Genomic DNA, 25,290 nt, shown 5'->3' with positions numbered 1-25,290 from the left:
AATAATAGGAATCACATAAAATAAAATGCACCATGGAAATGGGGGCACGAGGATTCCGCACCACCAACAAAAAAGAACCAGCAACAGGATTCTCACCACACACACCCTTAGGGTCTGCAAGAAAGGGGAAGAGGAGCCCTACTGCTCATGCCTGGGCGTGGTCCCCTTGGACACAGGAATCTGGCGCGATTCCAACACTGACCAGGACACTGAGCATCCACTCAGGTGAAGGTAGAGGAGGTTAGGCGCTCAAGCCACGCACATGTCACATGACACTGTCACGGGACCCCAAGAGAGCGCACTGAGCCCCCTTTCAGTCCGATTCCTTTCAGAGAGGAGGGACACGTTTGCCTTTGGGGCGGCCCGTTCCCAAGGGCTTAGAGTCACCAATTTACACAGCAGCAGGGTCTCTCTTGACCAAAGAGAGCCCCCTGCCTATTGTCATGCGCACGTGCTGTCTGTCCACACAAAAGTCAGCCACTCACCTGAGACGTGAAGGCCACGACCACCATGTGGAGAGATGGTCGCACTGCAAGACACAACCAGAGGAGAAACGTTTTGTTTTAAGAGTTGGCCTCTGGTGCCGCCATCTTGCACGTCCTACTGGGCACCAAAAACTCCGCTGTTCGCGGAGAAGGCGACGATCACCTGGAAGCGATCGGGGAGAGGCACGTGGCATCCTCTCAGGAATCTGCCTGCCTCCAGCTCCCAATCCCAACGCTGGGGGGAATCCTAAGACACCCCAGCACGGTGCCACCGATCTGTCACCCACAGTGGGCCTCAGCGTAATCCTATTGAGCAGGATTTTTGTCATCACCTCTCTTCAAGGCCCAGACCGCTTAGACATCATTGACCCAGAGACAGCACTTCGCGCACATAGGAACCTGGGCACACTCGTATGCTCACCAGAGATGTTTCCTGGAACTAAGGACATAGCAAGGTGGCCGGGAGGGCTGCACTCTGTTTCCCACTCTGGAAGGAGCCTGACAGACACAGGAAGCTCTGGGCCCACGGAAACCCTTCTTTTCCAAACATGACCTGGACAAAGAGGAGTAGGACGGCCGCTAAAGGACCTCTCTCTTCCCCCTCGGAACTGAACCGAAAGCACGATGGCAATTTATGCGCCAATGACCACGCCCAAAAGCAACAAATGAAAGAGGAAAGAAATACATCCGAAAAGCAGGAAATGCACCAATGGAAAGCGAGGCACTCCCGATTCCATGGGGACACAAACCACCAGCCATAGGATTCTCACTATTCACACACGCAGCGCTGGCCAAGGAGGCTGAGCAGAAACCCTACTGCTCACTCCCGGGCACGGTCCTCTTGGACACACCGCCTCGTGATATGCTCACGCTGACCATGACATTGAGCATTCATTCGGGACAGGGTAGGGTAGCTTAGGCGCTCAAGCCATGCACATGTCACATGACGATGGCTAAGACATACCACACCCCTCCCACCCGCCCCGCCCCCCCAAAAGGAGCACTGAGACCTCTTTCAGACCGATAACTTTCAGAGAGGAGGGACAACGTTGGCTCTGGGTAGGCCCACTCCAAAGGGCTTAGAGTCACCAAGAATAGAGCACCAGGGTCTCTCTTGCCCACAGAGAGCCTCCTGCTGACTCTCATGCGCACGAGCTCTCTGTCCAACACAAAAGTCAGCCACTCACCTGAGACGTGAAGGCCACGACCACCATGTGGAGAGATGGTCGCACTGCAAGACACAACCAGAGGAGACATCCGTTTTAAGAGCTGGCCTCTGGCGTGGCTCTCAGTGCAGAACTACTGTGCGCCAAACACAACCGTGAACATGGAGGAGGCCACGTTCACGTAGCGGTGATCGGGGGGAGGCGCGTGGCATCCTCTCAAGGATCTGCCCGCCTCGAGAACCCAATCCCATCGCTGGGGAGAAACCTAGGACTCCCCAACATGGTGCCACCACAATGGCACCGTACTGGGCCTCAGCGTAATCCTATTGAGCATGATTTTTAAGTCATCACCTCACTTCAAGATTAAGGGTTGTCATCATTGACCCAACGCAGGCACTCTGCGGGCATCGGTACAACTGCACACTCGTTTGCTCACCAGAGATGTTTCCTGGGACTGAGGACAGAGCAAGGTGGGCTTGACGGCTGCATGGTCGCGGCCTTGGAAGGAACCTGACAGACAGAGCCCAGGAAAGCTCCGGGCCAAATGAAGGCCATTGTTTTCGGAACATGACCTGGAAAAAGAGGAGTGACAGGGCTTCTAAAGGACCCATCTTGTTCCTATCAGACCTCAATTCTAAGGGAGCTTGCTCATTTATGCGCCAATGACCACGTCCAAAACCAGGAAAGGAGAGAATGAATGAAACAACATGACCAAACAAACAAATAATAGGAATCACATAAAATAAAATGCACCATGGAAATGGGGGCACGAGGATTCCGCACCACCAACAAAAAAGAACCAGCAACAGGATTCTCACCACACACACCCTTAGGGTCTGCAAGAAAGGGGAAGAGGAGCCCTACTGCTCATGCCTGGGCGTGGTCCCCTTGGACACAGGAATCTGGCGCGATTCCAACACTGACCAGGACACTGAGCATCCACTCAGGTGAAGGTAGAGGAGGTTAGGCGCTCAAGCCACGCACATGTCACATGACACTGCCACGGGACCCCAAGAGAGCGCACTGAGCCCCCTTTCAGTCCGATTCCTTTCAGAGAGGAGGGACACGTTTGCCTTTGGGGCGGCCCGTTCCCAAGGGCTTAGAGTCACCAATTTACACAGCACCAGGGTCTCTCTTGACCAAAGAGAGCCCCCTGCCTATTGTCATGCGCACGTGCTGTCTGTCCACACAAAAGTCAGCCACTCACCTGAGACGTGAAGGCCACGACCACCATGTGGAGAGATGGTCGCACTGCAAGACACAACCAGAGGAGAAACGTTTTGTTTTAAGAGTTGGCCTCTGGTGCCGCCATCTTGCACGTCCTACTGGGCACCAAAAACTCCGCTGTTCGCGGAGAAGGCGACGATCACCTGGAAGCGATCGGGGAGAGGCACGTGGCATCCTCTCAGGAATCTGCCTGCCTCCAGCTCCCAATCCCAACGCTGGGGGGAATCCTAAGACACCCCAGCACGGTGCCACCGATCTGTCACCCACAGTGGGCCTCAGCGTAATCCTATTGAGCAGGATTTTTGTCATCACCTCTCTTCAAGGCCCAGACCGCTTAGACATCATTGACCCAGAGACAGCACTTCGCGCACATAGGAACCTGGGCACACTCGTATGCTCACCAGAGATGTTTCCTGGAACTAAGGACATAGCAAGGTGGCCGGGAGGGCTGCACTCTGTTTCCCACTCTGGAAGGAGCCTGACAGACACAGGAAGCTCTGGGCCCACGGAAACCCTTCTTTTCCAAACATGACCTGGACAAAGAGGAGTAGGACGGCCGCTAAAGGACCTCTCTCTTCCCCCTCGGAACTGAACCGAAAGCACGATGGCAATTTATGCGCCAATGATCACGCCCAAAACCAACAAATGAAAGAGGAAAGAAATACATCCGAAAAGCAGGAAATGCACCAATGGAAAGCGAGGCACTCCCGATTCCATGGGGACACAAACCACCAGCCATAGGATTCTCACTGTTCACACACGCAGCGCTGGCCAAGGAGGCTGAGCAGAAACCCTACTGCTCACTCCCGGGCACGGTCCTCTTGGACACACCGCCTCGTGATATGCTCACGCTGACCATGACATTGAGCATTCATTCGGGACAGGGTAGGGTAGCTTAGGCGCTCAAGCCATGCACATGTCACATGACGATGGCTAAGACATACCACACCCCTCCCACCCGCCCCGCCCCCCCAAAAGGAGCACTGAGACCTCTTTCAGACCGATAACTTTCAGAGAGGAGGGACAACGTTGGCTCTGGGTAGGCCCACTCCCAAGGGCTTAGAGTCACCAAGAATAGAGCACCAGGGTCTCTCTTGCCCACAGAGAGCCTCCTGCTGACTCTCATGCGCACGAGCTCTCTGTCCAACACAAAAGTCAGCCACTCACCTGAGACGTGAAGGCCACGACCACCATGTGGAGAGATGGTCGCACTGCAAGACACAACCAGAGGAGACATCCGTTTTAAGAGCTGGCCTCTGGCGTGGCTCTCAGTGCAGAACTACTGTGCGCCAAACACAACCGTGAACATGGAGGAGGCCACGTTCACGTAGCGGTGATCGGGGGGAGGCGCCTGGCATCCTCTCAAGGATCTGCCCGCCTCGAGAACCCAATCCCATCGCTGGGGAGAAACCTAGGACTCCCCAACATGGTGCCACCACAATGGCACCGTACTGGGCCTCAGCGTAATCCTATTGAGCATGATTTTTAAGTCATCACCTCACTTCAAGATTAAGGGTTGTCATCATTGACCCAACGCAGGCACTCTGCGGGCATCGGTACAACTGCACACTCGTTTGCTCACCAGAGATGTTTCCTGGGACTGAGGACAGAGCAAGGTGGGCTTGACGGCAGCACGGTCGCGGCTCTGGAAGGAGCCTGACAGACAGAGGCCAGGAAAGCTCCGGGCCAAATGAAGGCCATTGTTTTCGGAACATGACCTGGAAAAAGAGGAGTGACAGGGCTTCTAAAGGACCCATCTTGTTCCTATCAGACCTCAATTCTAAGGGAGCTTGCTCATTTATGCGCCAATGACCACGTCCATAACCAGGAAAGGAGAGAATGAATGAAACAACATGACCAAACAAACAAATAATAGGAATCACATAAAATAAAATGCACCATGGAAATGGGGGCACGAGGATTCCGCACCACCAACAAAAAAGAACCAGCAACAGGATTCTCACCACACACACCCTTAGGGTCTGCAAGAAAGGGGAAGAGGAGCCCTACTGCTCATGCCTGGGCGTGGTCCCCTTGGACACAGGAATCTGGCGCGATTCCAACACTGACCAGGACACTGAGCATCCACTCAGGTGAAGGTAGAGGAGGTTAGGCGCTCAAGCCACGCACATGTCACATGACACTGTCACGGGACCCCAAGAGAGCGCACTGAGCCCCCTTTCAGTCCGATTCCTTTCAGAGAGGAGGGACACGTTTGCCTTTGGGGCGGCCCGTTCCCAAGGGCTTAGAGTCACCAATTTACACAGCAGCAGGGTCTCTCTTGACCAAAGAGAGCCCCCTGCCTATTGTCATGCGCACGTGCTGTCTGTCCACACAAAAGTCAGCCACTCACCTGAGACGTGAAGGCCACGACCACCATGTGGAGAGATGGTCGCACTGCAAGACACAACCAGAGGAGAAACGTTTTGTTTTAAGAGTTGGCCTCTGGTGCCGCCATCTTGCACGTCCTACTGGGCACCAAAAACTCCGCTGTTCGCGGAGAAGGCGACGATCACCTGGAAGCGATCGGGGAGAGGCACGTGGCATCCTCTCAGGAATCTGCCTGCCTCCAGCTCCCAATCCCAACGCTGGGGGGAATCCTAAGACACCCCAGCACGGTGCCACCGATCTGTCACCCACAGTGGGCCTCAGCGTAATCCTATTGAGCAGGATTTTTGTCATCACCTCTCTTCAAGGCCCAGACCGCGTAGACATCATTGACCCAGAGACAGCACTTCGCGCACATAGGAACCTGGGCACACTCGTATGCTCACCAGAGATGTTTCCTGGAACTAAGGACATAGCAAGGTGGCCGGGAGGGCTGCACTCTGTTTCCCACTCTGGAAGGAGCCTGACAGACACAGGAAGCTCTGGGCCCACGGAAACCCTTCTTTTCCAAACATGACCTGGACAAAGAGGAGTAGGACGGCCGCTAAGGGACCTCTCTCTTCCCCCTCGGAACTGAACCGAAAGCACGATGGCAATTTATGCGCCAATGATCACGCCCAAAACCAACAAATGAAAGAGGAAAGAAATACATCCGAAAAGCAGGAAATGCACCAATGGAAAGCGAGGCACTCCCGATTCCATGGGGACACAAACCACCAGCCATAGGATTCTCACTGTTCACACACGCAGCGCTGGCCAAGGAGGCTGAGCAGAAACCCTACTGCTCACTCCCGGGCACGGTCCTCTTGGACACACCGCCTCGTGATATGCTCACGCTGACCATGACATTGAGCATTCATTCGGGACAGGGTAGGGTAGCTTAGGCGCTCAAGCCATGCACATGTCACATGACGATGGCTAAGACATACCACACCCCTCCCACCCGCCCCGCCCCCCCAAAAGGAGCACTGAGACCTCTTTCAGACCGATAACTTTCAGAGAGGAGGGACAACGTTGGCTCTGGGTAGGCCCACTCCCAAGGGCTTAGAGTCACCAAGAATAGAGCACCAGGGTCTCTCTTGCCCACAGAGAGCCTCCTGCTGACTCTCATGCGCACGAGCTCTCTGTCCAACACAAAAGTCAGCCACTCACCTGAGACGTGAAGGCCACGACCACCATGTGGAGAGATGGTCGCACTGCAAGACACAACCAGAGGAGACATCCGTTTTAAGAGCTGGCCTCTGGCGTGGCTCTCAGTGCAGAACTACTGTGCGCCAAACACAACCGTGAACATGGAGGAGGCCACGTTCACGTAGCGGTGATCGGGGGGAGGCGCGTGGCATCCTCTCAAGGATCTGCCCGCCTCGAGAACCCAATCCCATCGCTGGGGAGAAACCTAGGACTCCCCAACATGGTGCCACCACAATGGCACCGTACTGGGCCTCAGCGTAATCCTATTGAGCATGATTTTTAAGTCATCACCTCACTTCAAGATTAAGGGTTGTCATCATTGACCCAACGCAGGCACTCTGCGGGCATCGGTACAACTGCACACTCGTTTGCTCACCAGAGATGTTTCCTGGGACTGAGGACAGAGCAAGGTGGGCTTGACGGCTGCACGGTCGCGGCCTTGGAAGGAACCTGACAGACAGAGCCCAGGAAAGCTCCGGGCCAAATGAAGGCCATTGTTTTCGGAACATGACCTGGAAAAAGAGGAGTGACAGGGCTTCTAAAGGACCCATCTTGTTCCTATCAGACCTCAATTCTAAGGGAGCTTGCTCATTTATGCGCCAATGACCACGTCCAAAACCAGGAAAGGAGAGAATGAATGAAACAACATGACCAAACAAACAAATAATAGGAATCACATAAAATAAAATGCACCATGGAAATGGGGGCACTAGGATTCCGCACCACCAACAAAAAAGAACCAGCAACAGGATTCTCACCACACACACCCTTAGGGTCTGCAAGAAAGGGGAAGAGGAGCCCTACTGCTCATGCCTGGGCGTGGTCCCCTTGGACACAGGAATCTGGCGCGATTCCAACACTGACCAGGACACTGAGCATCCACTCAGGTGAAGGTAGAGGAGGTTAGGCGCTCAAGCCACGCACATGTCACATGACACTGCCACGGGACCCCAAGAGAGCGCACTGAGCCCCCTTTCAGTCCGATTCCTTTCAGAGAGGAGGGACACGTTTGCCTTTGGGGCGGCCCGTTCCCAAGGGCTTAGAGTCACCAATTTACACAGCACCAGGGTCTCTCTTGACCAAAGAGAGCCCCCTGCCTATTGTCATGCGCACGTGCTGTCTGTCCACACAAAAGTCAGCCACTCACCTGAGACGTGAAGGCCACGACCACCATGTGGAGAGATGGTCGCGCTGCAAGACACAACCAGAGGAGAAACGTTTTGTTTTAAGAGTTGGCCTCTGGTGCCGCCATCTTGCACGTCCTACTGGGCACCAAAAACTCCGCTGTTCGCGGAGAAGGCGACGATCACCTGGAAGCGATCGGGGAGAGGCACGTGGCATCCTCTCAGGAATCTGCCTGCCTCCAGCTCCCAATCCCAACGCTGGGGGGAATCCTAAGACACCCCAGCACGGTGCCACCGATCTGTCACCCACAGTGGGCCTCAGCGTAATCCTATTGAGCAGGATTTTTGTCATCACCTCTCTTCAAGGCCCAGACCGCTTAGACATCATTGACCCAGAGACAGCACTTCGCGCACATAGGAACCTGGGCACACTCGTATGCTCACCAGAGATGTTTCCTGGAACTAAGGACATAGCAAGGTGGCCGGGAGGGCTGCACTCTGTTTCCCACTCTGGAAGGAGCCTGACAGACACAGGAAGCTCTGGGCCCACGGAAACCCTTCTTTTCCAAACATGACCTGGACAAAGAGGAGTAGGACGGCCGCTAAAGGACCTCTCTCTTCCCCCTCGGAACTGAACCGAAAGCACGATGGCAATTTATGCGCCAATGATCACGCCCAAAACCAACAAATGAAAGAGGAAAGAAATACATCCGAAAAGCAGGAAATGCACCAATGGAAAGCGAGGCACTCCCGATTCCATGGGGACACAAACCACCAGCCATAGGATTCTCACTGTTCACACACGCAGCGCTGGCCAAGGAGGCTGAGCAGAAACCCTACTGCTCACTCCCGGGCACGGTCCTCTTGGACACACAGCGTCGTGATATGCTAACGCTGACCATGACATTGAGCATTCATTCGGCACAGGGCAGGGTAGCTTAGGCGCTCAAGCCATGCACATGTCACATGACGATGGCTAAGACATACCACACCCCTCCCACCCGCCCCGCCCCCCCAAAAAGAGCACTGAGACCTCTTTCAGACCGATAACTTTCAGAGAGGAGGGACAACTTTGGCTCTGGGTAGGCCCACTCCCAAGGGCTTAGAGTCACCAAGAATAGAGCACCAGGGTCTCTCTTGCCCACAGAGAGCCTCCTGCTGACTCTCATGCGCACGAGCTCTCTGTCCAACACAAAAGTCAGCCACTCACCTGAGACGTGAAGGCCACGACCACCATGTGGAGAGATGGTCGCACTGCAAGACACAACCAGAGGAGACATCCGTTTTAAGAGCTGGCCTCTGGCGTGGCTCTCAGTGCAGAACTACTGTGCGCCAAACACAACCGTGAACATGGAGGAGGCCACGTTCACGTAGCGGTGATCGGGGGGAGGCGCGTGGCATCCTCTCAAGGATCTGCCCGCCTCGAGAACCCAATCCCATCGCTGGGGAGAAACCTAGGACTCCCCAACATGGTGCCACCACAATGGCACCGTACTGGGCCTCAGCGTAATCCTATTGAGCATGATTTTTAAGTCATCACCTCACTTCAAGATTAAGGGTTGTCATCATTGACCCAACGCAGGCACTCTGCGGGCATCGGTACAACTGCACACTCGTTTGCTCACCAGAGATGTTTCCTGGGACTGAGGACAGAGCAAGGTGGGCTTGACGGCTGCACGGTCGCGGCCTTGGAAGGAACCTGACAGACAGAGCCCAGGAAAGCTCCGGGCCAAATGAAGGCCATTGTTTTCGGAACATGACCTGGAAAAAGAGGAGTGACAGGGCTTCTAAAGGACCCATCTTGTTCCTATCAGACCTCAATTCTAAGGGAGCTTGCTCATTTATGCGCCAATGACCACGTCCAAAACCAGGAAAGGAGAGAATGAATGAAACAACATGACCAAACAAACAAATAATAGGAATCACATAAAATAAAATGCACCATGGAAATGGGGGCACTAGGATTCCGCACCACCAACAAAAAAGAACCAGCAACAGGATTCTCACCACACACACCCTTAGGGTCTGCAAGAAAGGGGAAGAGGAGCCCTACTGCTCATGCCTGGGCGTGGTCCCCTTGGACACAGGAATCTGGCGCGATTCCAACACTGACCAGGACACTGAGCATCCACTCAGGTGAAGGTAGAGGAGGTTAGGCGCTCAAGCCACGCACATGTCACATGACACTGCCACGGGACCCCAAGAGAGCGCACTGAGCCCCCTTTCAGTCCGATTCCTTTCAGAGAGGAGGGACACGTTTGCCTTTGGGGCGGCCCGTTCCCAAGGGCTTAGAGTCACCAATTTACACAGCACCAGGGTCTCTCTTGACCAAAGAGAGCCCCCTGCCTATTGTCATGCGCACGTGCTGTCTGTCCACACAAAAGTCAGCCACTCACCTGAGACGTGAAGGCCACGACCACCATGTGGAGAGATGGTCGCGCTGCAAGACACAACCAGAGGAGAAACGTTTTGTTTTAAGAGTTGGCCTCTGGTGCCGCCATCTTGCACGTCCTACTGGGCACCAAAAACTCCGCTGTTCGCGGAGAAGGCGACGATCACCTGGAAGCGATCGGGGAGAGGCACGTGGCATCCTCTCAGGAATCTGCCTGCCTCCAGCTCCCAATCCCAACGCTGGGGGGAATCCTAAGACACCGCAGCACGGTGCCACCGATCTGTCACCCACAGTGGGCCTCAGCGTAATCCTATTGAGCAGGATTTTTGTCATCACCTCTCTTCAAGGCCCAGACCGCTTAGACATCATTGACCCAGAGACAGCACTTCACGCACATAGGAACCTGGGCACACTCGTATGCTCACCAGAGATGTTTCCTGGAACTAAGGACATAGCAAGGTGGCCGGGAGGGCTGCACTCTGTTTCCCACTCTGGAAGGAGCCTGACAGACACAGGAAGCTCTGGGCCCACGGAAACCCTTCTTTTCCAAACATGACCTGGACAAAGAGGAGTAGGACGGCCGCTAAAGGACCTCTCTCTTCCCCCTCGGAACTGAACCGAAAGCACGATGGCAATTTATGCGCCAATGATCACGCCCAAAACCAACAAATGAAAGAGGAAAGAAATACATCCGAAAAGCAGGAAATGCACCAATGGAAAGCGAGGCACTCCCGATTCCATGGGGACACAAACCACCAGCCATAGGATTCTCACTATTCACACACGCAGCGCTGGCCAAGGAGGCTGAGCAGAAACCCTACTGCTCACTCCCGGGCACGGTCCTCTTGGACACACCGCCTCGTGATATGCTCACGCTGACCATGACATTGAGCATTCATTCGGGACAGGGTAGGGTAGCTTAGGCGCTCAAGCCATGCACATGTCACATGACGATGGCTAAGACATACCACACCCCTCCCACCCGCCCCGCCCCCCCCAAAAGGAGCACTGAGACCTCTTTCAGACCGATAACTTTCAGAGAGGAGGGACAACGTTGGCTCTGGGTAGGCCCACTCCCAAGGGCTTAGAGTCACCAAGAATAGAGCACCAGGGTCTCTCTTGCCCACAGAGAGCCTCCTGCTGACTCTCATGCGCACGAGCTCTCTGTCCAACACAAAAGTCAGCCACTCACCTGAGACGTGAAGGCCACGACCACCATGTGGAGAGATGGTCGCACTGCAAGACACAACCAGAGGAGACATCCGTTTTAAGAGCTGGCCTCTGGCGTGGCTCTCAGTGCAGAACTACTGTGCGCCAAACACAACCGTGAACATGGAGGAGGCCACGTTCACGTAGCGGTGATCGGGGGGAGGCGCGTGGCATCCTCTCAAGGATCTGCCCGCCTCGAGAACCCAATCCCATCGCTGGGGAGAAACCTAGGACTCCCCAACATGGTGCCACCACAATGGCACCGTACTGGGCCTCAGCGTAATCCTATTGAGCATGATTTTTAAGTCATCACCTCACTTCAAGATTAAGGGTTGTCATCATTGACCCAACGCAGGCACTCTGCGGGCATCGGTACAACTGCACACTCGTTTGCTCACCAGAGATGTTTCCTGGGACTGAGGACAGAGCAAGGTGGGCTTGACGGCTGCATGGTCGCGGCCTTGGAAGGAACCTGACAGACAGAGCCCAGGAAAGCTCCGGGCCAAATGAAGGCCATTGTTTTCGGAACATGACCTGGAAAAAGAGGAGTGACAGGGCTTCTAAAGGACCCATCTTGTTCCTATCAGACCTCAATTCTAAGGGAGCTTGCTCATTTATGCGCCAATGACCACGTCCAAAACCAGGAAAGGAGAGAATGAATGAAACAACATGACCAAACAAACAAATAATAGGAATCACATAAAATAAAATGCACCATGGAAATGGGGGCACTAGGATTCCGCACCACCAACAAAAAAGAACCAGCAACAGGATTCTCACCACACACACCCTTAGGGTCTGCAAGAAAGGGGAAGAGGAGCCCTACTGCTCATGCCTGGGCGTGGTCCCCTTGGACACAGGAATCTGGCGCGATTCCAACACTGACCAGGACACTGAGCATCCACTCAGGTGAAGGTAGAGGAGGTTAGGCGCTCAAGCCACGCACATGTCACATGACACTGCCACGGGACCCCAAGAGAGCGCACTGAGCCCCCTTTCAGTCCGATTCCTTTCAGAGAGGAGGGACACGTTTGCCTTTGGGGCGGCCCGTTCCCAAGGGCTTAGAGTCACCAATTTACACAGCACCAGGGTCTCTCTTGACCAAAGAGAGCCCCCTGCCTATTGTCATGCGCACGTGCTGTCTGTCCACACAAAAGTCAGCCACTCACCTGAGACGTGAAGGCCACGACCACCATGTGGAGAGATGGTCGCGCTGCAAGACACAACCAGAGGAGAAACGTTTTGTTTTAAGAGTTGGCCTCTGGTGCCGCCATCTTGCACGTCCTACTGGGCACCAAAAACTCCGCTGTTCGCGGAGAAGGCGACGATCACCTGGAAGCGATCGGGGTGAGGCACGTGGCATCCTCTCAGGAATCTGCCTGCCTCCAGCTCCCAATCCCAACGCTGGGGGGAATCCTAAGACACCCCAGCACGGTGCCACCGATCTGTCACCCACAGTGGGCCTCAGCGTAATCCTATTGAGCAGGATTTTTGTCATCACCTCTCTTCAAGGCCCAGACCGCTTAGACATCATTGACCCAGAGACAGCACTTCGCGCACATAGGAACCTGGGCACACTCGTATGCTCACCAGAGATGTTTCCTGGAACTAAGGACATAGCAAGGTGGCCGGGAGGGCTGCACTCTGTTTCCCACTCTGGAAGGAGCCTGACAGACACAGGAAGCTCTGGGCCCACGGAAACCCTTCTTTTCCAAACATGACCTGGACAAAGAGGAGTAGGACGGCCGCTAAAGGACCTCTCTCTTCCCCCTCGGAACTGAACCGAAAGCACGATGGCAATTTATGCGCCAATGATCACGCCCAAAACCAACAAATGAAAGAGGAAAGAAATACATCCGAAAAGCAGGAAATGCACCAATGGAAAGCGAGGCACTCCCGATTCCATGGGGACACAAACCACCAGCCATAGGATTCTCACTGTTCACACACGCAGCGCTGGCCAAGGAGGCTGAGCAGAAACCCTACTGCTCACTCCCGGGCACGGTCCTCTTGGACACACCGCGTCGTGATATGCTAACGCTGACCATGCCATTGAGCATTCATTCGGCACAGGGCAGGGTAGCTTAGGCGCTCAAGCCATGCACATGTCACATGACGATGGCTAAGACATACCACACCCCTCCCACCCGCCCCGCCCCCCCAAAAAGAGCACTGAGACCTCTTTCAGACCGATAACTTTCAGAGAGGAGGGACAACTTTGGCTCTGGGTAGGCCCACTCCCAAGGGCTTAGAGTCACCAAGAATAGAGCACCAGGGTCTCTCTTGCCCACAGAGAGCCTCCTGCTGACTCTCATGCGCACGAGCTCTCTGTCCAACACAAAAGTCAGCCACTCACCTGAGACGTGAAGGCCACGACCACCATGTGGAGAGATGGTCGCACTGCAAGACACAACCAGAGGAGACATCCGTTTTAAGAGCTGGCCTCTGGCGTGGCTCTCAGTGCAGAACTACTGTGCGCCAAACACAACCGTGAACATGGAGGAGGCCACGTTCACGTAGCGGTGATCGGGGGGAGGCGCGTGGCATCCTCTCAAGGATCTGCCCGCCTCGAGAACCCAATCCCATCGCTGGGGAGAAACCTAGGACTCCCCAACATGGTGCCACCACAATGGCACCGTACTGGGCCTCAGCGTAATCCTATTGAGCATGATTTTTAAGTCATCACCTCACTTCAAGATTAAGGGTTGTCATCATTGACCCAACGCAGGCACTCTGCGGGCATCGGTACAACTGCACACTCGTTTGCTCACCAGAGATGTTTCCTGGGACTGAGGACAGAGCAAGGTGGGCTTGACGGCTGCACGGTCGCGGCCTTGGAAGGAACCTGACAGACAGAGCCCAGGAAAGCTCCGGGCCAAATGAAGGCCATTGTTTTCGGAACATGACCTGGAAAAAGAGGAGTGACAGGGCTTCTAAAGGACCCATCTTGTTCCTATCAGACCTCAATTCTAAGGGAGCTTGCTCATTTATGCGCCAATGACCACGTCCAAAACCAGGAAAGGAGAGAATGAATGAAACAACATGACCAAACAAACAAATAATAGGAATCACATAAAATAAAATGCACCATGGAAATGGGGGCACTAGGATTCCGCACCACCAACAAAAAAGAACCAGCAACAGGATTCTCACCACACACACCCTTAGGGTCTGCAAGAAAGGGGAAGAGGAGCCCTACTGCTCATGCCTGGGCGTGGTCCCCTTGGACACAGGAATCTGGCGCGATTCCAACACTGACCAGGACACTGAGCATCCACTCAGGTGAAGGTAGAGGAGGTTAGGCGCTCAAGCCACGCACATGTCACATGACACTGCCACGGGACCCCAAGAGAGCGCACTGAGCCCCCTTTCAGTCCGATTCCTTTCAGAGAGGAGGGACACGTTTGCCTTTGGGGCGGCCCGTTCCCAAGGGCTTAGAGTCACCAATTTACACAGCAGCAGGGTCTCTCTTGACCAAAGAGAGCCCCCTGCCTATTGTCATGCGCACGTGCTGTCTGTCCACACAAAAGTCAGCCACTCACCTGAGACGTGAAGGCCACGACCACCATGTGGAGAGATGGTCGCGCTGCAAGACACAACCAGAGGAGAAACGTTTTGTTTTAAGAGTTGGCCTCTGGTGCCGCCATCTTGCACGTCCTACTGGGCACCAAAAACTCCGCTGTTCGCGGAGAAGGCGACGATCACCTGGAAGCGATCGGGGAGAGGCACGTGGCATCCTCTCAGGAATCTGCCTGCCTCCAGCTCCCAATCCCAACGCTGGGGGGAATCCTAAGACACCCCAGCACGGTGCCACCGATCTGTCACCCACAGTGGGCCTCAGCGTAATCCTATTGAGCAGGATTTTTGTCATCACCTCTCTTCAAGGCCCAGACCGCTTAGACATCATTGACCCAGAGACAGCACTTCGCGCACATAGGAACCTGGGCACACTCGTATGCTCACCAGAGATGTTTCCTGGAACTAAGGACATAGCAAGGTGGCCGGGAGGGCTGCACTCTGTTTCCCACTCTGGAAGGAGCCTGACAGACACAGGAAGCTCTGGGCCCACGGAAACCCTTCTTTTCCAAACATGACCTGGACAAAGAGGAGTAGGACGGCCGCTAAAGGACCTCTCTCTTCCCCCTCGGAACTGAACCGAAAGCACGATGGCAATTTATGCGCCAATGATCACGCCCAAAACCAACAAATGAAAGAGGAAAGAAATACATCCGAAAAGCAGGAAATGCACCAATGGAAAGCGAGGCACTCCCGATTCCATGGGGACACAAACCACCAGCCATAGGATTCTCACTATTCACACACGCAGCGCTGGCCAAGGAGGCTGAGCAGAAACCCTACTGCTCACTCCCGGGCACGGTCCTCTTAGACACACCGCCTCGTGATATGCTCACGCTGACCATGACATTGAGCATTCATTCGGGACAGGGTAGGGTAGCTTAGGCGCTCAAGCCATGCACATGTCACATGACGATGGCTAAGACATACCACACCCCTCCCACCCGCCCCGCCCCCCCAAAAAGGAGCACTGAGACCTCTTTCAGACCGATAACTTTCAGAGAGGAGGGACAACGTTGGCTCTGGGTAGGCCCACTCCCAAGGGCTTAGAGTCACCAAGAATAGAGCACCAGGGTCTCTCTTGCCCACAGAGAGCCTCCTGCTGACTCTCATGCGCACGAGCTCTCTGTCCAACACAAAAGTCAGCCACTCACCTGAGACGTGAAGGCCACGACCACCATGTGGAGAGATGGTCGCACTGCAAGACACAACCAGAGGAGACATCCGTTTTAAGAGCTGGCCTCTGGCGTGGCTCTCAGTGCAGAACTACTGTGCGCCAAACACAACCGTGAACATGGAGGAGGCCACGTTCACGTAGCGGTGATCGGGGGGAGGCGCGTGGCATCCTCTCAAGGATCTGCCCGCCTCGAGAACCCAATCCCATCGCTGGGGAGAAACCTAGGACTCCCCAACATGGTGCCACCACAATGGCACCGTACTGGGCCTCAGCGTAATCCTATTGAGCATGATTTTTAAGTCATCACCTCACTTCAAGATTAAGGGTTGTCATCATTGACCCAACGCAGGCACTCTGCGGGCATCGGTACAACTGCACACTCGTTTGCTCACCAGAGATGTTTCCTGGGACTGAGGACAGAGCAAGGTGGGCTTGACGGCTGCACGGTCCCGGCTCTGGAAGGAGCCTGACAGACAGAGCCCAGGAAAGCTCCGGGCCAAATGAAGGCCATTGTTTTCGGAACATGACCTGGAAAAAGAGGAGTGACAGGGCTTCTAAAGGACCCATCTTGTTCCTATCAGACCTCAATTCTAAGGGAACTTGCTCATTTATGCGCCAATGACCACGTCCAAAACCAGGAAAGGAGAGAATGAATGAAACAACATGACCAAACAAACAAATAATAGGAATCACATAAAATAAAATGCACCATGGAAATGGGGGCACTAGGATTCCGCACCACCAACAAAAAAGAACCAGCAACAGGATTCTCACCACACACACCCTTAGGGTCTGCAAGAAAGGGGAAGAGGAGCCCTACTGCTCATGCCTGGGCGTGGTCCCCTTGGACACAGGAATCTGGCGCGATTCCAACACTGACCAGGACACTGAGCATCCACTCAGGTGAAGGTAGAGGAGGTTAGGCGCTCAAGCCACGCACATGTCACATGACACTGCCACGGGACCCCAAGAGAGCGCACTGAGCCCCCTTTCAGTCCGATTCCTTTCAGAGAGGAGGGACACGTTTGCCTTTGGGGCGGCCCGTTCCCAAGGGCTTAGAGTCACCAATTTACACAGCACCAGGGTCTCTCTTGACCAAAGAGAGCCCCCTGCCTATTGTCATGCGCACGTGCTGTCTGTCCACACAAAAGTCAGCCACTCACCTGAGACGTGAAGGCCACGACCACCATGTGGAGAGATGGTCGCGCTGCAAGACACAACCAGAGGAGAAACGTTTTGTTTTAAGAGTTGGCCTCTGGTGCCGCCATCTTGCACGTCCTACTGGGCACCAAAAACTCCGCTGTTCGCGGAGAAGGCGACGATCACCTGGAAGCGATCGGGGAGAGGCACGTGGCATCCTCTCAGGAATCTGCCTGCCTCCAGCTCCCAATCCCAACGCTGGGGGGAATCCTAAGACACCCCAGCACGGTGCCACCGATCTGTCACCCACAGTGGGCCTCAGCGTAATCCTATTGAGCAGGATTTTTGTCATCACCTCTCTTCAAGGCCCAGACCGCTTAGACATCATTGACCCAGAGACAGCACTTCGCGCACATAGGAACCTGGGCACACTCGTATGCTCACCAGAGATGTTTCCTGGAACTAAGGACATAGCAAGGTGGCCGGGAGGGCTGCACTCTGTTTCCCACTCTGGAAGGAGCCTGACAGACACAGGAAGCTCTGGGCCCACGGAAACCCTTCTTTTCCAAACATGACCTGGACAAAGAGGAGTAGGACGGCCGCTAAGGGACCTCTCTCTTCCCCCTCGGAACTGAACCGAAAGCACGATGGCAATTTATGCGCCAATGATCACGCCCAAAACCAACAAATGAAAGAGGAAAGAAATACATCCGAAAAGCAGGAAATGCACCAATGGAAAGCGAGGCACTCCCGATTCCATGGGGACACAAACCACCAGCCATAGGATTCTCACTGTTCACACACGCAGCGCTGGCCAAGGAGGCTGAGCAGAAACCCTACTGCTCACTCCCGGGCACGGTCCTCTTGGACACACCGCCTCGTGATATGCTCACGCTGACCATGACATTGAGCATTCATTCGGGACAGGGTAGGGTAGCTTAGGCGCTCAAGCCATGCACATGTCACATGACGATGGCTAAGACATACCACACCCCTCCCACCCGCCCCGCCCCCCCAAAAGGAGCACTGAGACCTCTTTCAGACCGATAACTTTCAGAGAGGAGGGACAACGTTGGCTCTGGGTAGGCCCACTCCCAAGGGCTTAGAGTCACCAAGAATAGAGCACCAGGGTCTCTCTTGCCCACAGAGAGCCTCCTGCTGACTCTCATGCGCACGAGCTCTCTGTCCAACACAAAAGTCAGCCACTCACCTGAGACGTGAAGGCCACGACCACCATGTGGAGAGATGGTCGCACTGCAAGACACAACCAGAGGAGACATCCGTTTTAAGAGCTGGCCTCTGGCGTGGCTCTCAGTGCAGAACTACTGTGCGCCAAACACAACCGTGAACATGGAGGAGGCCACGTTCACGTAGCGGTGATCGGGGGGAGGCGCGTGGCATCCTCTCAAGGATCTGCCCGCCTCGAGAACCCAATCCCATCGCTGGGGAGAAACCTAGGACTCCCCAACATGGTGCCACCACAATGGCACCGTACTGGGCCTCAGCGTAATCCTATTGAGCATGATTTTTAAGTCATCACCTCACTTCAAGATTAAGGGTTGTCATCATTGACCCAACGCAGGCACTCTGCGGGCATCGGTACAACTGCACACTCGTTTGCTCACCAGAGATGTTTCCTGGGACTGAGGACAGAGCAAGGTGGGCTTGACGGCTGCACGGTCGCGGCTCTGGAAGGAGCCTGACAGACAGAGCCCAGGAAAGCTCCGGGCCAAATGAAGGCCATTGTTTTCGGAACATGACCTGGAAAAAGAGGAGTGACAGGGCTTCTAAAGGACCCATCTTGTTCCTATCAGACCTCAATTCTAAGGGAACTTGCTCATTTATGCGCCAATGACCACGTCCAAAACCAGGAAAGGAGAGAATGAATGAAACAACATGACCAAACAAACAAATAATAGGAATCACATAAAATAAAATGCACCATGGAAATGGGGGCACTAGGATTCCGCACCACCAACAAAAAAGAACCAGCAACAGGATTCTCACCACACACACCCTTAGGGTCTGCAAGAAAGGGGAAGAGGAGCCCTACTGCTCATGCCTGGGCGTGGTCCCCTTGGACACAGGAATCTGGCGCGATTCCAACACTGACCAGGACACTGAGCATCCACTCAGGTGAAGGTAGAGGAGGTTAGGCGCTCAAGCCACGCACATGTCACATGACACTGCCACGGGACCCCAAGAGAGCGCACTGAGCCCCCTTTCAGTCCGATTCCTTTCAGAGAGGAGGGACACGTTTGCCTTTGGGGCGGCCCGTTCCCAAGGGCTTAGAGTCACCAATTTACACAGCACCAGGGTCTCTCTTGACCAAAGAGAGCCCCCTGCCTATTGTCATGCGCACGTGCTGTCTGTCCACACAAAAGTCAGCCACTCACCTGAGACGTGAAGGCCACGACCACCATGTGGAGAGATGGTCGCGCTGCAAGACACAACCAGAGGAGAAACGTTTTGTTTTAAGAGTTGGCCTCTGGTGCCGCCATCTTGCACGTCCTACTGGGCACCAAAAACTCCGCTGTTCGCGGAGAAGGCGACGATCACCTGGAAGCGATCGGGGTGAGGCACGTGGCATCCTCTCAGGAATCTGCCTGCCTCCAGCTCCCAATCCCAACGCTGGGGGGAATCCTAAGACACCCCAGCACGGTGCCACCGATCTGTCACCCACAGTGGGCCTCAGCGTAATCCTATTGAGCAGGATTTTTGTCATCACCTCTCTTCAAGGCCCAGACCGCTTAGACATCATTGACCCAGAGACAGCACTTCGCGCACATAGGAACCTGGGCACACTCGTATGCTCACCAGAGATGTTTCCTGGAACTAAGGACATAGCAAGGTGGCCGGGAGGGCTGCACTCTGTTTCCCACTCTGGAAGGAGCCTGACAGACACAGGAAGCTCTGGGCCCACGGAAACCCTTCTTTTCCAAACATGACCTGGACAAAGAGGAGTAGGACGGCCGCTAAAGGACCTCTCTCTTCCCCCTCGGAACTGAACCGAAAGCACGATGGCAATTTATGCGCCAATGATCACGCCCAAAACCAACAAATGAAAGAGGAAAGAAATACATCCGAAAAGCAGGAAATGCACCAATGGAAAGCGAGGCACTCCCGATTCCATGGGGACACAAACCACCAGCCATAGGATTCTCACTGTTCACACACGCAGCGCTGGCCAAGGAGGCTGAGCAGAAACCCTACTGCTCACTCCCGGGCACGGTCCTCTTGGACACACCGCGTCGTGATATGCTAACGCTGACCATGCCATTGAGCATTCATTCGGCACAGGGCAGGGTAGCTTAGGCGCTCAAGCCATGCACATGTCACATGACGATGGCTAAGACATACCACACCCCTCCCACCCGCCCCGCCCCCCCAAAAAGAGCACTGAGACCTCTTTCAGACCGATAACTTTCAGAGAGGAGGGACAACTTTGGCTCTGGGTAGGCCCACTCCCAAGGGCTTAGAGTCACCAAGAATAGAGCACCAGGGTCTCTCTTGCCCACAGAGAGCCTCCTGCTGACTCTCATGCGCACGAGCTCTCTGTCCAACACAAAAGTCAGCCACTCACCTGAGACGTGAAGGCCACGACCACCATGTGGAGAGATGGTCGCACTGCAAGACACAACCAGAGGAGACATCCGTTTTAAGAGCTGGCCTCTGGCGTGGCTCTCAGTGCAGAACTACTGTGCGCCAAACACAACCGTGAACATGGAGGAGGCCACGTTCACGTAGCGGTGATCGGGGGGAGGCGCGTGGCATCCTCTCAAGGATCTGCCCGCCTCGAGAACCCAATCCCATCGCTGGGGAGAAACCTAGGACTCCCCAACATGGTGCCACCACAATGGCACCGTACTGGGCCTCAGCGTAATCCTATTGAGCATGATTTTTAAGTCATCACCTCACTTCAAGATTAAGGGTTGTCATCATTGACCCAACGCAGGCACTCTGCGGGCATCGGTACAACTGCACACTCGTTTGCTCACCAGAGATGTTTCCTGGGACTGAGGACAGAGCAAGGTGGGCTTGACGGCTGCACGGTCGCGGCCTTGGAAGGAACCTGACAGACAGAGCCCAGGAAAGCTCCGGGCCAAATGAAGGCCATTGTTTTCGGAACATGACCTGGAAAAAGAGGAGTGACAGGGCTTCTAAAGGACCCATCTTGTTCCTATCAGACCTCAATTCTAAGGGAGCTTGCTCATTTATGCGCCAATGACCACGTCCAAAACCAGGAAAGGAGAGAATGAATGAAACAACATGACCAAACAAACAAATAATAGGAATCACATAAAATAAAATGCACCATGGAAATGGGGGCACGAGGATTCCGCACCACCAACAAAAAAGAACCAGCAACAGGATTCTCACCACACACACCCTTAGGGTCTGCAAGAAAGGGGAAGAGGAGCCCTACTGCTCATGCCTGGGCGTGGTCCCCTTGGACACAGGAATCTGGCGCGATTCCAACACTGACCAGGACACTGAGCATCCACTCAGGTGAAGGTAGAGGAGGTTAGGCGCTCAAGCCACGCACATGTCACATGACACTGCCACGGGACCCCAAGAGAGCGCACTGAGCCCCCTTTCAGTCCGATTCCTTTCAGAGAGGAGGGACACGTTTGCCTTTGGGGCGGCCCGTTCCCAAGGGCTTAGAGTCACCAATTTACACAGCAGCAGGGTCTCTCTTGACCAAAGAGAGCCCCCTGCCTATTGTCATGCGCACGTGCTGTCTGTCCACACAAAAGTCAGCCACTCACCTGAGACGTGAAGGCCACGACCACCATGTGGAGAGATGGTCGCGCTGCAAGACACAACCAGAGGAGAAACGTTTTGTTTTAAGAGTTGGCCTCTGGTGCCGCCATCTTGCACGTCCTACTGGGCACCAAAAACTCCGCTGTTCGCGGAGAAGGCGACGATCACCTGGAAGCGATCGGGGAGAGGCACGTGGCATCCTCTCAGGAATCTGCCTGCCTCCAGCTCCCAATCCCAACGCTGGGGGGAATCCTAAGACACCCCAGCACGGTGCCACCGATCTGTCACCCACAGTGGGCCTCAGCGTAATCCTATTGAGCAGGATTTTTGTCATCACCTCTCTTCAAGGCCCAGACCGCTTAGACATCATTGACCCAGAGACAGCACTTCGCGCACATAGGAACCTGGGCACACTCGTATGCTCACCAGAGATGTTTCCTGGAACTAAGGACATAGCAAGGTGGCCGGGAGGGCTGCACTCTGTTTCCCACTCTGGAAGGAGCCTGACAGACACAGGAAGCTCTGGGCCCACGGAAACCCTTCTTTTCCAAACATGACCTGGACAAAGAGGAGTAGGACGGCCGTTAAAGGACCTCTCTCTTCCCCCTCGGAACTGAACCGAAAGCACGATGGCAATTTATGCGCCAATGATCACGCCCAAAACCAACAAATGAAAGAGGAAAGAAATACATCCGAAAAGCAGGAAATGCACCAATGGAAAGCGAGGCACTCCCGATTCCATGGGGACACAAACCACCAGCCATAGGATTCTCACTATTCACACACGCAGCGCTGGCCAAGGAGGCTGAGCAGAAACCCTACTGCTCACTCCCGGGCACGGTCCTCTTAGACACACCGCCTCGTGATATGCTCACGCTGACCATGACATTGAGCATTCATTCGGGACAGGGTAGGGTAGCTTAGGCGCTCAAGCCATGCACATGTCACATGACGATGGCTAAGACATACCACACCCCTCCCACCCGCCCCGCCCCCCCCAAAAGGAGCACTGAGACCTCTTTCAGACCGATAACTTTCAGAGAGGAGGGACAACGTTGGCTCTGGGTAGGCCCACTCCCAAGGGCTTAGAGTCACCAAGAATAGAGCACCAGGGTCTCTCTTGCCCACAGAGAGCCTCCTGCTGACTCTCATGCGCACGAGCTCTCTGTCCAACACAAAAGTCAGCCACTCACCTGAGACGTGAAGGCCACGACCACCATGTGGAGAGATGGTCGCACTGCAAGACACAACCAGAGGAGACATCCGTTTTAAGAGCTGGCCTCTGGCGTGGCTCTCAGTGCAGAACTACTGTGCGCCAAACACAACCGTGAACATGGAGGAGGCCACGTTCACGTAGCGGTGATCGGGGGGAGGCGCGTGGCATCCTCTCAAGGATCTGCCCGCCTCGAGAACCCAATCCCATCGCTGGGGAGAAACCTAGGACTCCCCAACATGGTGCCACCACAATGGCACCGTACTGGGCCTCAGCGTAATCCTATTGAGCATGATTTTTAAGTCATCACCTCACTTCAAGATTAAGGGTTGTCATCATTGACCCAACGCAGGCACTCTGCGGGCATCGGTACAACTGCACACTCGTTTGCTCACCAGAGATGTTTCCTGGGACTGAGGACAGAGCAAGGTGGGCTTGACGGCTGCACGGTCCCGGCTCTGGAAGGAGCCTGACAGACAGAGCCCAGGAAAGCTCCGGGCCAAATGAAGGCCATTGTTTTCGGAACATGACCTGGAAAAAGAGGAGTGACAGGGCTTCTAAAGGACCCATCTTGTTCCTATCAGACCTCAATTCTAAGGGAACTTGCTCATTTATGCGCCAATGACCACGTCCAAAACCAGGAAAGGAGAGAATGAATGAAACAACATGACCAAACAAACAAATAATAGGAATCACATAAAATAAAATGCACCATGGAAATGGGGGCACTAGGATTCCGCACCACCAACAAAAAAGAACCAGCAACAGGATTCTCACCACACACACCCTTAGGGTCTGCAAGAAAGGGGAAGAGGAGCCCTACTGCTCATGCCTGGGCGTGGTCCCCTTGGACACAGGAATCTGGCGCGATTCCAACACTGACCAGGACACTGAGCATCCACTCAGGTGAAGGTAGAGGAGGTTAGGCGCTCAAGCCACGCACATGTCACATGACACTGCCACGGGACCCCAAGAGAGCGCACTGAGCCCCCTTTCAGTCCGATTCCTTTCAGAGAGGAGGGACACGTTTGCCTTTGGGGCGGCCCGTTCCCAAGGGCTTAGAGTCACCAATTTACACAGCACCAGGGTCTCTCTTGACCAAAGAGAGCCCCCTGCCTATTGTCATGCGCACGTGCTGTCTGTCCACACAAAAGTCAGCCACTCACCTGAGACGTGAAGGCCACGACCACCATGTGGAGAGATGGTCGCGCTGCAAGACACAACCAGAGGAGAAACGTTTTGTTTTAAGAGTTGGCCTCTGGTGCCGCCATCTTGCACGTCCTACTGGGCACCAAAAACTCCGCTGTTCGCGGAGAAGGCGACGATCACCTGGAAGCGATCGGGGAGAGGCACGTGGCATCCTCTCAGGAATCTGCCTGCCTCCAGCTCCCAATCCCAACGCTGGGGGGAATCCTAAGACACCCCAGCACGGTGCCACCGATCTGTCACCCACAGTGGGCCTCAGCGTAATCCTATTGAGCAGGATTTTTGTCATCACCTCTCTTCAAGGCCCAGACCGCTTAGACATCATTGACCCAGAGACAGCACTTCGCGCACATAGGAACCTGGGCACACTCGTATGCTCACCAGAGATGTTTCCTGGAACTAAGGACATAGCAAGGTGGCCGGGAGGGCTGCACTCTGTTTCCCACTCTGGAAGGAGCCTGACAGACACAGGAAGCTCTGGGCCCACGGAAACCCTTCTTTTCCAAACATGACCTGGACAAAGAGGAGTAGGACGGCCGCTAAGGGACCTCTCTCTTCCCCCTCGGAACTGAACCGAAAGCACGATGGCAATTTATGCGCCAATGATCACGCCCAAAACCAACAAATGAAAGAGGAAAGAAATACATCCGAAAAGCAGGAAATGCACCAATGGAAAGCGAGGCACTCCCGATTCCATGGGGACACAAACCACCAGCCATAGGATTCTCACTGTTCACACACGCAGCGCTGGCCAAGGAGGCTGAGCAGAAACCCTACTGCTCACTCCCGGGCACGGTCCTCTTGGACACACCGCCTCGTGATATGCTCACGCTGACCATGACATTGAGCATTCATTCGGGACAGGGTAGGGTAGCTTAGGCGCTCAAGCCATGCACATGTCACATGACGATGGCTAAGACATACCACACCCCTCCCACCCGCCCCGCCCCCCCAAAAGGAGCACTGAGACCTCTTTCAGACCGATAACTTTCAGAGAGGAGGGACAACGTTGGCTCTGGGTAGGCCCACTCC

General features: G+C 54.6%; 21 non-coding genes across 21 annotated transcripts; all 21 read right to left on the bottom strand.

Moving 5' to 3' along the window:
- Nucleotides 1-775: 775 nt before the first annotated feature.
- Nucleotides 776-856, bottom strand: LOC132223104 (small nucleolar RNA SNORD115). Its single transcript, XR_009450384.1, has one exon. It is a non-coding gene; the product is annotated as a small nucleolar RNA SNORD115 (small nucleolar RNA).
- Nucleotides 857-1,958: 1,102 nt separating this feature from the next.
- Nucleotides 1,959-2,037, bottom strand: LOC132223205 (small nucleolar RNA SNORD115). Its single transcript, XR_009450438.1, has one exon. It is a non-coding gene; the product is annotated as a small nucleolar RNA SNORD115 (small nucleolar RNA).
- A 1,111-nt stretch (nt 2,038-3,148) lies between these two features.
- On the bottom strand, nt 3,149-3,229 carry LOC132223103 (small nucleolar RNA SNORD115). The gene has a single exon (XR_009450383.1). It is a non-coding gene; the product is annotated as a small nucleolar RNA SNORD115 (small nucleolar RNA).
- Nucleotides 3,230-4,331: 1,102 nt separating this feature from the next.
- Nucleotides 4,332-4,410, bottom strand: LOC132223203 (small nucleolar RNA SNORD115). The gene has a single exon (XR_009450437.1). It is a non-coding gene; the product is annotated as a small nucleolar RNA SNORD115 (small nucleolar RNA).
- A 1,111-nt stretch (nt 4,411-5,521) lies between these two features.
- LOC132223080 (small nucleolar RNA SNORD115) lies at nt 5,522-5,602 on the bottom strand. The gene has a single exon (XR_009450362.1). It is a non-coding gene; the product is annotated as a small nucleolar RNA SNORD115 (small nucleolar RNA).
- A 1,102-nt stretch (nt 5,603-6,704) lies between these two features.
- Nucleotides 6,705-6,783, bottom strand: LOC132223202 (small nucleolar RNA SNORD115). Its single transcript, XR_009450436.1, has one exon. It is a non-coding gene; the product is annotated as a small nucleolar RNA SNORD115 (small nucleolar RNA).
- Nucleotides 6,784-7,894: 1,111 nt separating this feature from the next.
- LOC132223102 (small nucleolar RNA SNORD115) lies at nt 7,895-7,975 on the bottom strand. The gene has a single exon (XR_009450382.1). It is a non-coding gene; the product is annotated as a small nucleolar RNA SNORD115 (small nucleolar RNA).
- A 1,102-nt stretch (nt 7,976-9,077) lies between these two features.
- On the bottom strand, nt 9,078-9,156 carry LOC132223201 (small nucleolar RNA SNORD115). Its single transcript, XR_009450435.1, has one exon. It is a non-coding gene; the product is annotated as a small nucleolar RNA SNORD115 (small nucleolar RNA).
- Nucleotides 9,157-10,267: 1,111 nt separating this feature from the next.
- On the bottom strand, nt 10,268-10,348 carry LOC132223101 (small nucleolar RNA SNORD115). Its single transcript, XR_009450381.1, has one exon. It is a non-coding gene; the product is annotated as a small nucleolar RNA SNORD115 (small nucleolar RNA).
- A 1,103-nt stretch (nt 10,349-11,451) lies between these two features.
- Nucleotides 11,452-11,530, bottom strand: LOC132223200 (small nucleolar RNA SNORD115). The gene has a single exon (XR_009450434.1). It is a non-coding gene; the product is annotated as a small nucleolar RNA SNORD115 (small nucleolar RNA).
- Nucleotides 11,531-12,641: 1,111 nt separating this feature from the next.
- On the bottom strand, nt 12,642-12,722 carry LOC132223100 (small nucleolar RNA SNORD115). Its single transcript, XR_009450380.1, has one exon. It is a non-coding gene; the product is annotated as a small nucleolar RNA SNORD115 (small nucleolar RNA).
- Nucleotides 12,723-13,824: 1,102 nt separating this feature from the next.
- LOC132223199 (small nucleolar RNA SNORD115) lies at nt 13,825-13,903 on the bottom strand. The gene has a single exon (XR_009450433.1). It is a non-coding gene; the product is annotated as a small nucleolar RNA SNORD115 (small nucleolar RNA).
- Nucleotides 13,904-15,014: 1,111 nt separating this feature from the next.
- On the bottom strand, nt 15,015-15,095 carry LOC132223099 (small nucleolar RNA SNORD115). Its single transcript, XR_009450379.1, has one exon. It is a non-coding gene; the product is annotated as a small nucleolar RNA SNORD115 (small nucleolar RNA).
- Nucleotides 15,096-16,198: 1,103 nt separating this feature from the next.
- Nucleotides 16,199-16,277, bottom strand: LOC132223198 (small nucleolar RNA SNORD115). Its single transcript, XR_009450432.1, has one exon. It is a non-coding gene; the product is annotated as a small nucleolar RNA SNORD115 (small nucleolar RNA).
- A 1,111-nt stretch (nt 16,278-17,388) lies between these two features.
- Nucleotides 17,389-17,469, bottom strand: LOC132223098 (small nucleolar RNA SNORD115). Its single transcript, XR_009450378.1, has one exon. It is a non-coding gene; the product is annotated as a small nucleolar RNA SNORD115 (small nucleolar RNA).
- A 1,102-nt stretch (nt 17,470-18,571) lies between these two features.
- Nucleotides 18,572-18,650, bottom strand: LOC132223197 (small nucleolar RNA SNORD115). Its single transcript, XR_009450431.1, has one exon. It is a non-coding gene; the product is annotated as a small nucleolar RNA SNORD115 (small nucleolar RNA).
- Nucleotides 18,651-19,761: 1,111 nt separating this feature from the next.
- LOC132223097 (small nucleolar RNA SNORD115) lies at nt 19,762-19,842 on the bottom strand. The gene has a single exon (XR_009450377.1). It is a non-coding gene; the product is annotated as a small nucleolar RNA SNORD115 (small nucleolar RNA).
- Nucleotides 19,843-20,944: 1,102 nt separating this feature from the next.
- Nucleotides 20,945-21,023, bottom strand: LOC132223196 (small nucleolar RNA SNORD115). Its single transcript, XR_009450430.1, has one exon. It is a non-coding gene; the product is annotated as a small nucleolar RNA SNORD115 (small nucleolar RNA).
- Nucleotides 21,024-22,134: 1,111 nt separating this feature from the next.
- On the bottom strand, nt 22,135-22,215 carry LOC132223095 (small nucleolar RNA SNORD115). The gene has a single exon (XR_009450375.1). It is a non-coding gene; the product is annotated as a small nucleolar RNA SNORD115 (small nucleolar RNA).
- A 1,103-nt stretch (nt 22,216-23,318) lies between these two features.
- Nucleotides 23,319-23,397, bottom strand: LOC132223195 (small nucleolar RNA SNORD115). The gene has a single exon (XR_009450429.1). It is a non-coding gene; the product is annotated as a small nucleolar RNA SNORD115 (small nucleolar RNA).
- Nucleotides 23,398-24,508: 1,111 nt separating this feature from the next.
- Nucleotides 24,509-24,589, bottom strand: LOC132223093 (small nucleolar RNA SNORD115). Its single transcript, XR_009450374.1, has one exon. It is a non-coding gene; the product is annotated as a small nucleolar RNA SNORD115 (small nucleolar RNA).
- Nucleotides 24,590-25,290: the final 701 nt, after the last annotated feature.

Source organism: Myotis daubentonii, chromosome 21, assembly GCF_963259705.1.
Source record: "Myotis daubentonii chromosome 21, mMyoDau2.1, whole genome shotgun sequence".
Classification (NCBI taxonomy): domain Eukaryota; kingdom Metazoa; phylum Chordata; class Mammalia; order Chiroptera; family Vespertilionidae; genus Myotis; species Myotis daubentonii.
This window is presented reverse-complemented; position numbering and strand designations above follow the sequence as displayed.